The following is a 15,235-nucleotide window of genomic DNA, read 5'->3' on the forward strand; positions in this document are numbered from 1 at the left end:
TGGGGAGCAAATAAAATGTGAAGAGTTTTCATTTCATCTTTTCTTTCCTTCTGGCTTTAATTCAGGTTATGCATCAATCACTTTTCTCTCCTAAACCAGAGAAGGAATGAGTCCTCTTGGTGAATAGTTCTGAAGCAGGAAGTTAGACAGATATATTTGTGCTAGATAGACACAATTGCTTAAGTGCAGGAACAAGCTATGAACCAAATTTATGCCCGCGGCATGAAGAAGCAAAGAAAAAAAGGTGTCATTTGGTAGCTTCCCAGGCTCCTCATAAATTTCAAAATGGTGCCTTTCCTTTTTTAGTAGCCTGTAAAATGCAACCCTGGGACCATTAGATGTTTTGCTGGTGAAGGTGATAGGAAATGAGAGAAGAAATTTCCTGTCCCTAGACATTTAATGATTTGTCAGTCAATTAACTGGAGATCAGATGTATCTGCAGGCTGTTAAGAGTTACATTTCAAGCAGGCAATGCTATCAAAACCTTATAGGTTGTGCCTTGGAAGACGAACACATTGGAAATATTTTTTGCATGCAGAATATCACATTTTGGATTATGAACTCCCAATACCATCATCTGAAAAAAATGATGTAATTGGCATATTTCTTCTTAAAGACTCTGAATGAGTGCAAAATACATGTGGAATAAAGCTGGTTCACGATTTTGGCACTGGTACACATAGTAACTACTTAGCTGCTAAACCATAACTGCAATTAACTTTGCTCGTGCAAAAGCTCTATTGTATTTTCTTCTCCAAACAGGTTGTTGTCATGTTTTCTACCTGTCCTACTCTGACTGCACATTGAGAGTCCTGTTTACTACTGGCACAGAAGAGTGAAAAGCAACCAATAATCCATGGAGTACTGGAGTAGAAGTACCTTCTGGGTTATATATTTTGTTGCTGCTACTCTGGAGCCTTTAAAGCTATTTGAAAGTGTATTTTATATTATGAGCCAGCCCTAAAGGTGGGAAATGTATCTATAAATGTATCTTTGCATAATTACATATGTAAATGTGAAGCACCTGAAATCCCATAATTTATTAGCAGCTGTATTCAAGTTGATGAGTCAGAATCATTGCAGGCTGATTGGACATATTTGCTGCCTTATTTAAGAAGAAATGATTAAACCGCTGAGCTGCTGAGCTTGCCAATCGGAAGGTCGGCGGTTCAAATCCGCGGGACGGGGTGAGCTCCCGTTGCTAGTCCCAGCTCCTGCCAACCTAGCAGTTCGAAAACATGCAGATGTGAGTAGATTAATAGGTACCGCTTCGGCGGGCAGGTAACGGCGTTCCGTGTAGTCATGCCGGCCACATGACCACAGAGGAAGTGTCTACAGACAAACGCCGGCTCTTCGGCTTTGAAACGGAGATGAGCACCGCCCCCTAGAGTTGGACACAACTGGACTTAATGTCAAGGGAAACCTTTACCTTTTATTCAAGAGATATAGGTAGGCAACACTGTTGAGAAATGGGTAGTTGGTGCAGTTATGCTAAATTTGTCTGTTCAGAAGGCTATTAAGCTGAGGACTTTTCCTGGAGTGGTACAGAAGTGAGTACTGAGCCTCCAAATCAGATTTGATTTATTAAGCCAAGGGGTTGCCGGTCTAAATAAAACCATTGTTATTAGTTATGTACTGTATATCTAAACAAACAACTTCAGAAGTGATTTATGAGCCTGGCTCAATTGAATGAACGACAGTTAAAACTAGCTGCAGTTTCAGATTTGAACAGAAAAGCAAACAATGGTTAATAGAAAATGGAAAGAAATCCTTCTAGTCTTGTGAACATGCAGAACAGGGAGGTTGAGTGAGGAACGGGTCTTTGGACCTTTAACACTTTGTCAAAACAGCATCAGGGATGTTATGATCTAAACTGCTGATGGGACAGCAAGGTATACTAGTCTGGGATTGCAACAGTTTTGAAAAAAGGAATCTTTTAACTGTGGAGAAGCCTTTGATATCTACAGTCCATTTCCTGGCATCAATCGATTTCTGATCTGCAAGTTTCCTGTAGCAGAAATTCCAGCTGTCACTTCCTATCACAACCTGTTTATCCATTTTTAACTGGTTTCTTCTTAACTACAACCTCTCCCAATCTGCCTGATAATTACTAATTTGTATTATCAAAGATAATTTCTTGGAGGTTTTTTCCTCCCATCATTATTTCTGTTGCAGCACAGTAGCAAGCCTCTAGTCATTATTAAGTCTTCTATGTGCTAAATCAATGATTACTTTCTGAAATTATGGCAGGTTTTATAGTTTCATTATTCTATCAAGTTATTTCAGTGTAAACACCACTTTCTTCTTTAAACTGTTCATCTGATATCCTCTGAAGCTGAAAAATGTGCAGTTTGGCTATAGATTTAGCATTCTGACTTTTTAATACTTTTATAATGAGACTGTAAAAGTGATCAAATGATCAATCACGCTACAACAAAAATGTCCTTACCAGAGGTACACAGTTGAACAATCGCCACTCATTATATGAAGGTTTTTATTAAAGTGAGTGTAATTAATGAGACTTTGAAAATTATTAGAGGACAGTCTGTAATTCTTTATGGGATGTACTAAATGCAACTTTCAGTGTGATTGATGTGTGGAAATGTAAAAAGTGCTGTTTTCTATCAAGCTTCCCAAGTAAAGGATTAACCTTTCTCTGACAGTTTTGATTATGCAAGAACATGACACCATATGTTAATGTTAATGGACTATATTGATGCATTTTCAAGAGTTATGCAAGACTAAAGCTGGAGAGTGGCTTGCCCTCCCAAGAAAATGGAAAGTATATTACTGTTGATTCAGGATTGATTCACCCCTTTTACAGTACGATAAATATTAATAAGCCCTAATAATGAAAATGTTTCCATCCAGGATGCTTGATAACTATGTATTATATTGTAATAATGGGGAAGAGTACATTGCAGCATAATCCTCAACATTTAAAGTCAATGATGTATATAAAATACAGCACACAGTCCAGAAAAATACTGAATTCTATATCTTCCTGCTTATCCAATAAGTTGATAGAATTCCTGATTACTATCTGCTGCAGGTTGTATTGGTTTTGCTTTGGTACCTTACAGCTAATCTCCATTTCCTCCTTTCCAACCATACCTACTCAATTTTAAATCAGAATTGAGTGTTCTGTTGTTAATGTAGATGCCAAATTCTGCATAACACTGCCATTTCTTGGTCAGGCAGATAAGACACCTATTAACACCTAAAATCAACGCAGCTATATTTCTCATTGGCCAAGGTTCTTATGTCGTGTAGGTTAGGGATGGCAAAATTGCTTCTACTGTGCTATTCATAAAACAATAATTGTTTTCCCAATTTGCCCGTGAGTTGATTTGCTGACACAATTAGGGCAGCTTATTTATTTATTTAGCTAGTTAGTTATCATACTTCTACCCTACCACAATTAAAATGACTCTGTGGCTTCCAGTATATATAAAACAAAGATTAAAACTTCCACAATTAGATTAAAACCAGTCTGAATCATATCATAACAGCAACATAAATGTGACCACATCAACCCCCACATAAAGGCACAAAAAGCATCAAAAAACAAAATGGCATCAGGGTTAAATTTAAGAAAAGGCCCTCCGAAACAGCTCAGTTGCTAACATTTTCCAGAAAAAAAGCTGGGAGGGGGCCAGACGGATCTCTACTGGGTGGCTGTTCCAGAGAATGGGTTTTACCATGGAAAAGCTCTGGCATCGAGCTTCAGCCCCCTGAACCTCTTGAAAATGAGGGATTATAAGTAGTTTCTCCCTACCTTTTCTAACAGATTGGGCCAATACTGGCTGGAGCAGATGGTCTTCTAGGTATTATGGTGCCAGGCCATAAAGGGTTTTATAGGTCAATACCACTACCTTAAACTGTACCTGAAATCTAATCAGTAATCCCCAGGCAGGGCTGGCAGAATCAGTGTTATATGCTCCCCATGATGAGAGCCAGTAAGCAAGTGGACCAGTTCTTTCTGAGCAGCCTTTAAGGGTAGCCCCAAGTAAAGCACATTGCAAGCCAAATCAGGTGGTAATGGGGGCATGAGTTACAGTAGGCAGGTCCTCCTTCCCTAGGTATGGCCACAATCGGCACACCAGCTGAGGCTGGGCATCCGGCCCTTTGGCCACAGCTTTTACCTACTGATCAAGCAGGAGCTGTGAGTCCAGCAACACCCCCAGATCACAGATCTGCTCCTTTACAGATGGGGCCTGCCTTGGTGGCAACAGAGCCCTGATGGACAACCAGCAGCTCTGTCTTACTGGGGCTCAGCTTTAGCCTGCTTTCTCCCATCTAGGCCCTTACAGCCTCCAGTTAAAGATCTAGTGCTTGCAAGTGCACAATATAGTAAACTTGGCTAGTCTTTTTGTTCCTTAATATGTGCCACCTGGGCTCATTTGTTTCATTTACGATTCAGCATTCAGTACTCTGCAAACCAAGAAATGAGTTAATTTAGTAATTGCCTTAAGTGAACAGCTACTGTAGGCCTTTTGGAAAATGGGTCAATGTTTATATGGACCCTTTTTTGCTCCTTAGGAGACCGGATTGAGAGCACATAAGTAAGCTTCACTTAACTCTTTAAGGGAGTTTGCTATGTCGCTTTGAAACCGTGCAGCTACTGTAAAAACGACAGTTTCTTTTTTAAAAATTATTTTTATTTTATAAAACAAAATCATAGAACTTAAGTAAAAAGAAACAGAATAATAATGATACGAGGTTAGAAAGATCTATAAACGCCAGTGTAACAATAAGGGAATATACATGTAATCTCAGGGAGATGTACAAACATTTTAGTCCTCCATGTTCACATAGCAATCCAAATTGCTACAGGAAGTCCTCACATAATGACCACAATTGGGACCAGAATTTCAGTTGCTAAGCGAAGTGGCTCTTAAGCAAATCACTGCAGACAGTAAGCGAACCACATGGTCCATAAGCAAATCACATGGTTCCCTATTGATTTTGCTTGCCAGAAGCCAGCAGGGAAGGTTGAAAATTGCGATCACGTGATGCTACGATGATCATAAATGCGAACCGGTTGCCAAATGTCCAAAGTGTGATCATGTGACTGCAGAGATGCTGCGGTGGTTGTAAGTGTGAGGACTGGTTGCAAGTCGGTTTTTTCAGCACTGTCATGTCCAAACTGTCACTAAATGAATGGTTATTAAGCGAGGACTACCTGAATTTGTAAAACTTTGTTAGAATAACTAATACAGGGGGACCAGATTTGGATACACTTACCCTTCCCTGTGGGGTTTTTCATAACTTGTGCTGCTTTTCTGACTAATGCATTACCTGATTGATTCCAAAAGTTGGAGGCTTGAGCCTGGATTGTTCTTTATGGGAGACCTCCAGAGAATATCAAGGCTGTAGGCAAGATGGTGGATAAGTGGGTGATGAACTCAGCTGTAAGTGAGGGCAAGTGAGTCCAGTCCCTGCAGGTGCTAAAGCAGATTTATTCTGTAGAAAATTGTAAGATGCATTGATTTTTAGAATAGAATTTAACATCTAAATCTATCAGGGCTTGCATATATTTTTGTGAACCACTTGATGATATTACAAGCTTTTGTTTGCATCACATCTTTGCAACATGCTTAGCGATGCATATGTTTGCCTTTGCAACACCCCCTGAAGTGGGTAATCAATATTTCTCTGTTAAATACCGGCAGGAACATGAAGAAGGAGTAGTACGGGAAATCTAGCTAAAAATAATGCTTCCTTTTGTCAGAATATTTTTAAACTATCATTTCTTCATCTGTTCCATAAGCAACATGAAAGTGGTTGAATCAATTACCAAAAAATGTTGAACTTTAAAAATGGTCAGAATAAGAAAAACTTTCTGTCCCTGGATAGTTCATTAAAAACACTTTTTAGAACACTTTTTATTGCTTTATTCAAAAACCGTAACTATTGTGTGCATAATATAAGTATTTAAATCCACTTTCAAATTATTCCTCAGATCAGTGTTAGCAGAAGTGGGATGAAATCTAATACCAGCTGGAAACCGTTGGGAAGACCACAAAATAATTCCAAAGCGATGTTTTCTGAGGCTTTTCTAGACTTAATGTTGCTCCCTGGATATTTTCACAATATGGGAGCTGCTGCTGTTGCTTGGATCTCTGCTAATTTCCTCAGGGATTATGCTTGGGTGGAAGGCACATAAGCCTTCCAGATAAACACTGGAGGCAGGGGACAATTGATACTTTGCTAGGTCATTGCCTTCAGATCTGTATCCCGCTGGAATGGATATGAAATTACTAGAAGAAGATGGGCTGGAAGAATAGGATCTAACTGCATACACCAATCTCTTGAGCCAGGTGTGCCCTTTGAAGGTTGCTGTATCTTCTAGATATAATTTAGGCACAGGCAGCTGGAATTTAAGATGCTCTTTCAATCCATTGCAGGCCTAGCTTAGTTATGAGGTATGTAATCATCCTAGTTAAATTATTGGATTTGATGAAACTGTACTGGTGGTACTCAGAATTAGCTTTGGTACCACCCATGGAACCTTTGAGTTGGATGTTCATGAGTGCTTCATAGCTGGCATTAGGTTCAACAAAACCACATTTGTTATGGTTTTCTCAGTTCCGGTAGGCATAATTCATAATAATTTATGGCATACTAAATTTGCTTATCATTAAAGTACTACAAACTTTACTTTTTTTGTTGCAGCAGGCAAACATGGCTACCTTCCCTGAAACACTACATCCAGAGATTTTTGGAGAGCAAGATTGTGTTTGTTTATGTGAGTTTCAAAGAGAAATTGAAATATAAGTTGTACTCTGGTGCACTATGTACTATAATAGTACTGTTGGATGGTATTTTAACTTTGACAAGCTCCTTCATATAAGTGTGTGTACATTTGCTTCTGTTCATTTAAATTTAACCTAATGCACTAATCTTTCAGGGAAGGGGGACTAAAAAACTATGTTGCTTTACTTGGAGACATTTGAAATTCAATTTCCCTTAATGTTTTGTTTTCCCTTCAATACTGGTTCGATATTAATTTATTACTGACGTTTGCAGTATTATGTCCATCTTACCTTCCAGAGTTTATTTGTGTATTGCCCAATATGGAGAATATTGATCACGTCCAAATTTCTAATCATGATTACAGCTTGGGGATTGTATTATACTTTGGCCTTAACCATCTCAAGTGGCAGAATGCAACATTTTACTGAAATGTTAAGACTTGTGTTTCCCCATTAGAACATACTGTAAGGTAGTGAGGTTAGGCATCTCTTTTTTTATACTTCAGTTTTGTCAATGGGGAACTTCTTAAAAATCTGCATGGTCAAACTGAAATATGTAAGATAAATACTATTGCACTCTAAAGCAATAGTACTATCCATCAGGAAATGTCTTTTCTGGTTTAATCAAATGTTACTTATCTAAGATTGGAGCTGCTATAAGGTTTAAGAAGTCCTTTTGGGTTGGGAGTTATGTGCCTCCCCTAAGTACCCCATCACTTTCTACTATTTCTAGCTGGCTTCCTAACTTAATCTGCCTCTACGTGTTGACACATACTTACCAGGAACTTCAAGAACGATGCCCCTTATCCCACTTCAGATTAGATTTCCATATTGCAGCTTCAAAAAAGTAGAGCCATCTATTTCATTATTCTTTAAGAAACCCAACTCTAAGAGGAAAAGAGATTAAGTGATAAAACCGTATAGCTAGTTTTAAAAAACACATTATTTGTTTGAAGAGCATTAAGTAAAATAAGGCCAGCCAATGATACCTTTATTGGATGGATCTAATTTAAAATTAGAAAATAGATATTTCTAGCGGTAGATGCAGTCTTCAGCTCAGTCTGCAATCTGTTCCAATCTTTTTTCATCAATTAAGAACTATGTCTTTTATTTTAAATATTTGTAAACATTGGAATTCTATTTTTAGAGTAGCTGTCTAACACTGTTCAGAACACTGACAACAGTACACTATTTCCATGTATTAATTCATAAATTATTATTACACTAAAAAAGGAACCCAATTTGAAACTTGATTTTATGCATACCTACTTCAAAATAAACCTGATTACAGTAGCACATTATAAAGTTACCTTAAACATGACCTGGAAGCTTAGGTGCAAATTAATGCTTCTAGAAAATTAACTTTGGGGGTGGGATAGGCAGGGTGTTTAGGCTGTTTTTTTTTTAAGACTATCACCTTTTATTCTCTGAACCCAATGTGAAATAGTAGTGTGTATCTGAAAAAATAAAATTTACTTGGCCATGAAGGAATGCTTATTCCTGAATTTATTTACTTTACTCAAAGATCATCGACGCCTTTCTCCAAGTGTCCCTGCTGTTGGAAGGATCAGAGGTAACTAGACCTCTTTCACTTCCTTGAATGTAAGTTTTACCCAATGCCTGAAATTATGGAGAAATCACATTTTTAAGGATCGAAAAAACCCCCTCCACTCTAGTATCGGGCTTCTCATGGGAATGACTCTAAATTTCACTTCTCCAGGGACCCAACCCCTTAGTCAGAAACCATGTTACTTGGCAGAAAATTCACAATCAAGACTAGTCACTTCATTGTAGTCAAGGATAAAATTATAAACACACAGTTTTGTTCATTGTTGTACACAGAATTCAAAGCCCTTATATAAGTCTGTTCTCCTAGTTTTAAATTAACGGCTTTTTCTACCTGCCTTTCCAGTCTACAGATATGTTGGTTTTCTCTTGATGGCTTGGAAGGCAGTTGATCTATGTTAACATTATGGTTCTCTCTAATGTTATGGTTCTCTCTAAAGATCCATGTTAACATTATGGTTCTCTCTAAAGATCCATGTTAACATTATGGTTCTCTCTAATGATCCATGTTAACGTTATGGTTCTCTCTAATGATCCATGTTAACGTTATGGTTCTCTCTAATGATCCATGTTAACGTTATGGTTCTCTCTAATGATCCATGTTAACGTTATGGTTCTCTCTAAAGATCCATGTTAACGTTATGGTTCTCTCTAAAGATCCATGTTAACGTTATGGTTCTCTCTAAAGATCCATGTTAACGTTATGGTTCTCTCTAAAGATCCATGTTAACGTTATGGTTCTCTCTAATGATCCATGTTAACGTTATGGTTCTCTCTAAAGATCCATGTTAACGTTATGGTTCTCTCTAAAGATCCATGTTAACGTTATGGTTCTCTCTAAAGATCCATGTTAACGTTATGGTTCTCTCTAAAGATCCATGTTAACGTTATGGTTCTCTCTAAAGATCCATGTTAACGTTATGGTTCTCTCTAAAGATCCATGTTAACGTTATGGTTCTCTCTAATGATCCATGTTAACGTTATGGTTCTCTCTAAAGATCCATGTTAACGTTATGGTTCTCTCTAATGATCCATGTTAACGTTATGGTTCTCTCTAAAGATCCATGTTAACGTTATGGTTCTCTCTAAAGATCCATGTTAACGTTATGGTTCTCTCTAAAGATCCATGTTAACTTTATGGTTCTCTCTAATGATCCATGTTAACGTTATGGTTCTCTCTAATGATCCATGTTAACGTTATGGTTCTCTCTAAAGATCCATGTTAATGTTATGGTTCTCTCTAACATGGGAAACACTATTCTGCCTCCCCAGTTTCATTACTTACACATTGTGGAAGGAAAGCCTTGCAACAGCCAGCATGAGCACTTCCTTACCTTTGTTTCCCCCCCTGGGACTTTAAGGTGGCCTGAGGCGCACTGGACCACACCTACTTTCCAATTATAAAAGGAAAATGCTGGTAGCACCTTAGTGTGGGTGTGTCTGCCTTGTGAGGTAGTCCAGACAGGAAGCACACCCAGATGAACTAATTTTACTTTATTCTACTTTAATGTAAGGTTACGTTAACAGAATCTTGCAACTCTGAAAGTACATTTCTCCCCCTTTGCCTTTACAGCCCAAGGAACTAGAGAGGGTCCCTTCTGAGACATTTGCCATGTCCACATTCCTGCTGGGGGCTAAGCTGCCTCTTATCTGACCATTCCCCTGGTTGAAGCTCTTCCCCCTGTCTCCCATGGCCATTCCCACATACAATTGCAGGGTGTGTATTGGAGGAAGATTCCTGTTGTGTGGGAGAGCAGAGAGGAAGAATTTGCAGCCGAGGGACTGGAGCAGCCATTGGGATAAAGTGCAGCTTAGCAGGTGACTGATGGTGAAGGAGGAGGAGGAGCAGGTATGGACTTCAGCAAACTAACGGCAGAGCCAAAAGGGAAAGCTGAGCCCAGCAGCTTCACCACTCAGCAGAGATGCTGAAAGCCTACCGCCAGCCAACAACTGGTTAAGCACCTTTCTTTCCACCCCACACCCTCAGCGCAGACTGAAAAGTAATGCTTCAGTAGCAGTTCAGAACAGCAGCAGAAGCAGACTAACTTCAAGGTGGCTAAGTGGGGACTAAAGATTTTATTATAGCCCAGGCAACAAAGGAGAAACGGAACTGTTAATAGGTCTTTCAGGAATTAGATGCGCACACTCATAGGTATAGATATTAGTATTTTGTTGTTTATTCGTTTAGTCACTTCCGACTCTTCGTGACTTCATGGACCAGCCCACGCCAGAGCTTCCTGTCGGTTGTCAACACCCCCAGCTCCCCCAGGGATGAGTCCGTCACCTCTAGAATATCATCCATCCACCTTGCCCTTGGTCGGCCCCTCTTCCTTTTGCCCTCCACTCTCCCTAGCATCAGCATCTTCTCCAGGGTGTCCTGTCTTCTCATTATGTAGTATAAGTGTAGTAAAATATAAATATTTAATCCGTTCAATCCGATTCTCAGAGACTGCCTGGACAAGTCCCTGCAGTTTTCTTGGCATGGTTTCAGAAGTGGTCTGCCATTGCCTTCTTCCTAGGGCTGAGAGAGAGAGCGACTGGCCGAAGGTCACCCTGCTGGCTTTGTGTCTAAGGTGGGACTAGAACTCACAGTCGCCTGGTTTCTAGCCTGGTGCCTTAACCACTACGGTACACCAAACTGGCTCTCTATAGTATAAAATAGTATATGTTTAATGATGAGTGTTAAGTTAGAGGTTAGGATATAAGTAACTTTGTTGTGCTTTTTGTATAATAAAAATTTCTCTGGCAGGACAGGGAAGATAACAGTGGTCTCTTGAATGGTGGCCTGTACCATTTCCTAAAAGGACCCCCTCAACAGATAGGATAAAGCTTCTAGGCAGAACTGGAGAACGAAACTTTCTAGGAAGTACAGCTTTGGGGTTTCTCTGCAGACACACACGCTATAATTTGCTGAAGTCAGGGGTAACAATACAGTGAATAACGTTATTGGTTAGTGGATGGTTGATCTGTTTAATCTCCTTCCCTTCCCTGCTGGAGTCAGTAAAGAAACTAAACTCTTGTGAGTGCAATAAAGTGGTGACATCTAATTTTTAAAATTACATCCTATCTCTTTGCCTTTGTTGCTGGGCTGACTATTAGTCCTACCACATTGAAGGAAACTCCTCTGATTCTACTTCACGTTTGAATTTGGATTTCAAAAAATTGTGCTAACAGGAGGCAAAGGGCAAATCTCTTCTTTGGAAAATTGGCCAAACAATAGTCATTTATTGTGGTAATTTATTTTCAAATGATTCTCTTCTAGGACGAAATAGTTCCACTACTCTGGACAGGCCCCAGCCAATATCATTTGTTATTGTTTCTCTGTTGTTTCCATTCTTTTTTCAAACCTGAAATTTCTTAGCCTGCTGGGCATGAGGAGGACTGTAACAGTGCCACTTTGACAACTTGGACATCTTTTGTTTTTCATTGGTCATGGGGGAATTTCCAGCTTTTCTGCTTGCTTTTAGAGCAAATCTGATAGACGTAATTTCTAAGAGGTGGTCAAATGAACTTGCATTTGCTTTTATTTTTCAGAGTATTTGAATCCAGCAGACTTAAGAATTCCTTGGTGCAACTACAAATCAGGTACTTATTTTGTTTCTAAAAAAAGTCTCAAAGCTAAAAAGGTTTTTTATTTTCCTCTGTTCCCAAATGATCTTTAAATGGTTTTTAAAGAAAGGAATGAGTGTTCTATTTTTTTAAAGAAACTTCTTTGTATTGGAATCTTTGCATGGTCACCAGAAACAAAACAAGTATTCTGTCTTATACAGCTGGAAACATGGTGTCCAATGTCCATGTTCAGTCAAATGAGAAAGTGGAAGCCATTGTAATGGTGGTCTTTAGATCAAATAGATAGGTTTGTTGTTTAACATTTAAGCTTTTTGATGGCCAGTGAGATGAGAAGCAAACAAGAAAATGGATGAAGGACCATGATGAAAGAGGGGAAGGAATTGAGAGAGGGGTTAAGGAATCCATTCATGCCAAAGTAGAAAATCTTTCCCTCAAAAGAGGCGGAGGCCTCAGACACAACTTGTCCCCCATTTTTCATGCTGCTCTTTCATCAGTCCCCAGGAAGGTTAAGACCACCAGGAAAGCCACTCTTAACAATCCACTTGGGGATTAACAAAGGATCTAGGAGTAAGACATCCCAAAGACAATTCACACCTCCATGGCACAATTAACAGCCATTCAGATGTAGGGACAATGCAGCCACCCTGGAAGACATATATGGGGTCCCCTCACCAACCTTTGCCCAGACTGAAGAAGCTGCTTGGACAAGCAGTGAAATGTTTCTACCAAAGAGAAAGAAATCCAGTTGCCATGACTCAGCCTACAGACAATTCCACTTGGATGACTGAGAATCTTCATCGACATATGACCATGATGAAAAGAGAGAAGAGAGCATAAAGTGACACTTTTTCACAGTATATTCTGGTATATGATTCATGTTTCAAAACTATGAACCACCTGGAAATACAGTTATGCTTTTACTTCTATATTTGCAAAATTACTAGCAACCTGAAAAACATACCTCATGGGACCACTCAATTTTGTGAAGATTTTTATTTCCTTTTATTTCCTTTATTACTTTTTGTATTAAGTCTACTTTGCAAGCTTTTAGAGGCAGAAACTGGTAAAATTTTCAGTTCCTTGCTTTTAGTAGTTAAATTGTCTCTATATCTCAGAGTTTGTGTCTTAACTTTGCACTTAACAGAGATGTGTTGTGTTTTTGCCAATAATGTTTTGTTTCATTTATAACTAAGTACATTTACTTTCTGGTCAATGTTGTTGGATGCTGCAAGTGTGCAAGAACTCAGGAACAGGTTTTAAACTCCAATGGAAGAGAATATATATACCTCGGGGTTGAACTGTGGAGTCCTTGGTGCTCTCTGAGGCGGTTTGTTTTATTACCCAGCTAGGTAACATCAGTGTGAGTGTGAGATTTCCTGCCTGTTTATATGTGTCTCACATAGAAATAAACCACATTTTCATACCATTCAAAAGAGACAATAAAAAGGCTAAAAACAAAAACAAAAAAGACCAGAATACATCCTCTCCAGCAGCCAACACCCAGATAAGCAAGGATTAATAGCATGCAAACAGTCAAGCAGAAAACAACAGCCTAATCAAGGAACTACCAAGGAGAAAACCACACCCACGCTGGCAGGGCAAGCTACTGCATATAAACAGGGAGCAAACCCCACACGCACCAGCACTGATGATGTTACCTAGCTGGGTAATGAAACATCTTCAAGCAAACAACCAAGCTCAGAGAGCACCAAGGACTTCACAGTTTATTTTTAAACTGTTAGTCATTATTTGTTTTTATATTAAATGTGAGAAAGGTAAAAAAAAACCTGATTCCCACCAAGCAATCAGCCCAGTTTCAGTCAGTTCTTAAAAAAGAATCTGTAATCCATTGGGAAGAATCTAGCTTATGACACTTTTTCATGGGACCGTAGCATCTTGGTTTGCTTCAGATCCATTCTGAGGTAGCGTTTTTCATCCTGGACCAGGGAACGTGCTTGATGAAAAAAGGAACCATTACTCAGCACCTGAACTGGAACGTCTCTGGTTCCCCTGTGTGGGAGAATTCTTTTTTTCCCCAAGTATACAGTGAGGAAAGTTTGCAAGGAAATTCAATCTAGTGATAGCTCACCTCAGTTTTGGAATGGGCTATTTCTTCTGTATCTATCATTCAGTTCCCTCATAGCCTATATTTATCTGATCTTTCTTAGGTCCTACTGTTGTCACTCTGTCTAGCTCTTGTGCCAGCCCTGGCACTTTAGATTAGGTATTTGGCAGTGATTCAGCCTCTGCTTTATGTCTGCTATGTATCCTTGCTTTCACTGAAAAATAAGTGTTCTTGAATGGCTGCTCTGCTGGACAAATTGTGCTTCCAGACTAGCTGCTAGCATTGCAAATCTTTTTGTTGCCTGGGTTGTGAGTGAGTCCTTGGAGAGTATCCAATGCATCTTAGGTGTTTTTTTTTTTAAAACATACCTTCTCAGGACATTATATGGATAAATTAGCTGAAGTTTGTAAAGTAGGCTGAACAGAATGATGCAAGTGTTCACCATCACTATTACATAACATGCTATTAAATCTCACTTCATTCTACAAAGCCCACTCCATGTGAAATAGTATACATTTCAAATTAATACATTTCAAAAGAATTGGATTACATTCAGTATGCTGTAAAGTAGTCTGTGCCAGGGACTATGGGATCTCCTTTGTTTTCTTCTGTTATACTGAATTGCTGTTAATTGCCATATTTGCAATTTAAATTCTTATGAATTTTTTAAAAAGGGACCTGTACAGGTTTTGTGTAGAAAACCTATCTACTGCAGAAATTGACCGCTACGGTGCTGAAGACTTTTCCCATTCTGAAGAACATTTCATCAGTCTATTTCATAAAAATTGATAGTGAAAGCAGCTAGGCAATGGACCACCATTTTGCATAGCAGCCAGGCTGTAACCTGAATGGGCATTTTAATGGCTGCACAGCTGTGGTTGAAGATGCAACACCTCCCTTGCTGTTTTCTTCCTCCTGTACCCTTGGCTGTGTCATTGCCCTCCTCTCTCTTACTCAAGTAAACAGTTCTGCCAAACAATAGTGGCAGAAGCAAAGGCGGCTGCCATTTCTTTTGTGCTTTTGAGGACGTTCATGAGGTAAAGTGGTGACTCTCCAGGTTGCAATCTAACAATTAAAAGTTCTTATTTTTTTTTGCACATGACTAAAAAAAACCAAGCTCTTGTAGCTCTAAATGCAGTGTTTCTAGATCTTCAGTTGGGAAATAAAATTTATATGAAATACCCACTTCTCTAATTTATTTTTCTTACAGTAATATTCTAACAGTTATGAAAAATGACTCTCAATCAAATGGTTTCCCACATTGATAATGAGTAAT

This window comes from Candoia aspera, chromosome 1 (genome assembly GCF_035149785.1).
Source record: "Candoia aspera isolate rCanAsp1 chromosome 1, rCanAsp1.hap2, whole genome shotgun sequence".
In the NCBI taxonomy this organism is placed as follows: domain Eukaryota; kingdom Metazoa; phylum Chordata; class Lepidosauria; order Squamata; family Boidae; genus Candoia; species Candoia aspera.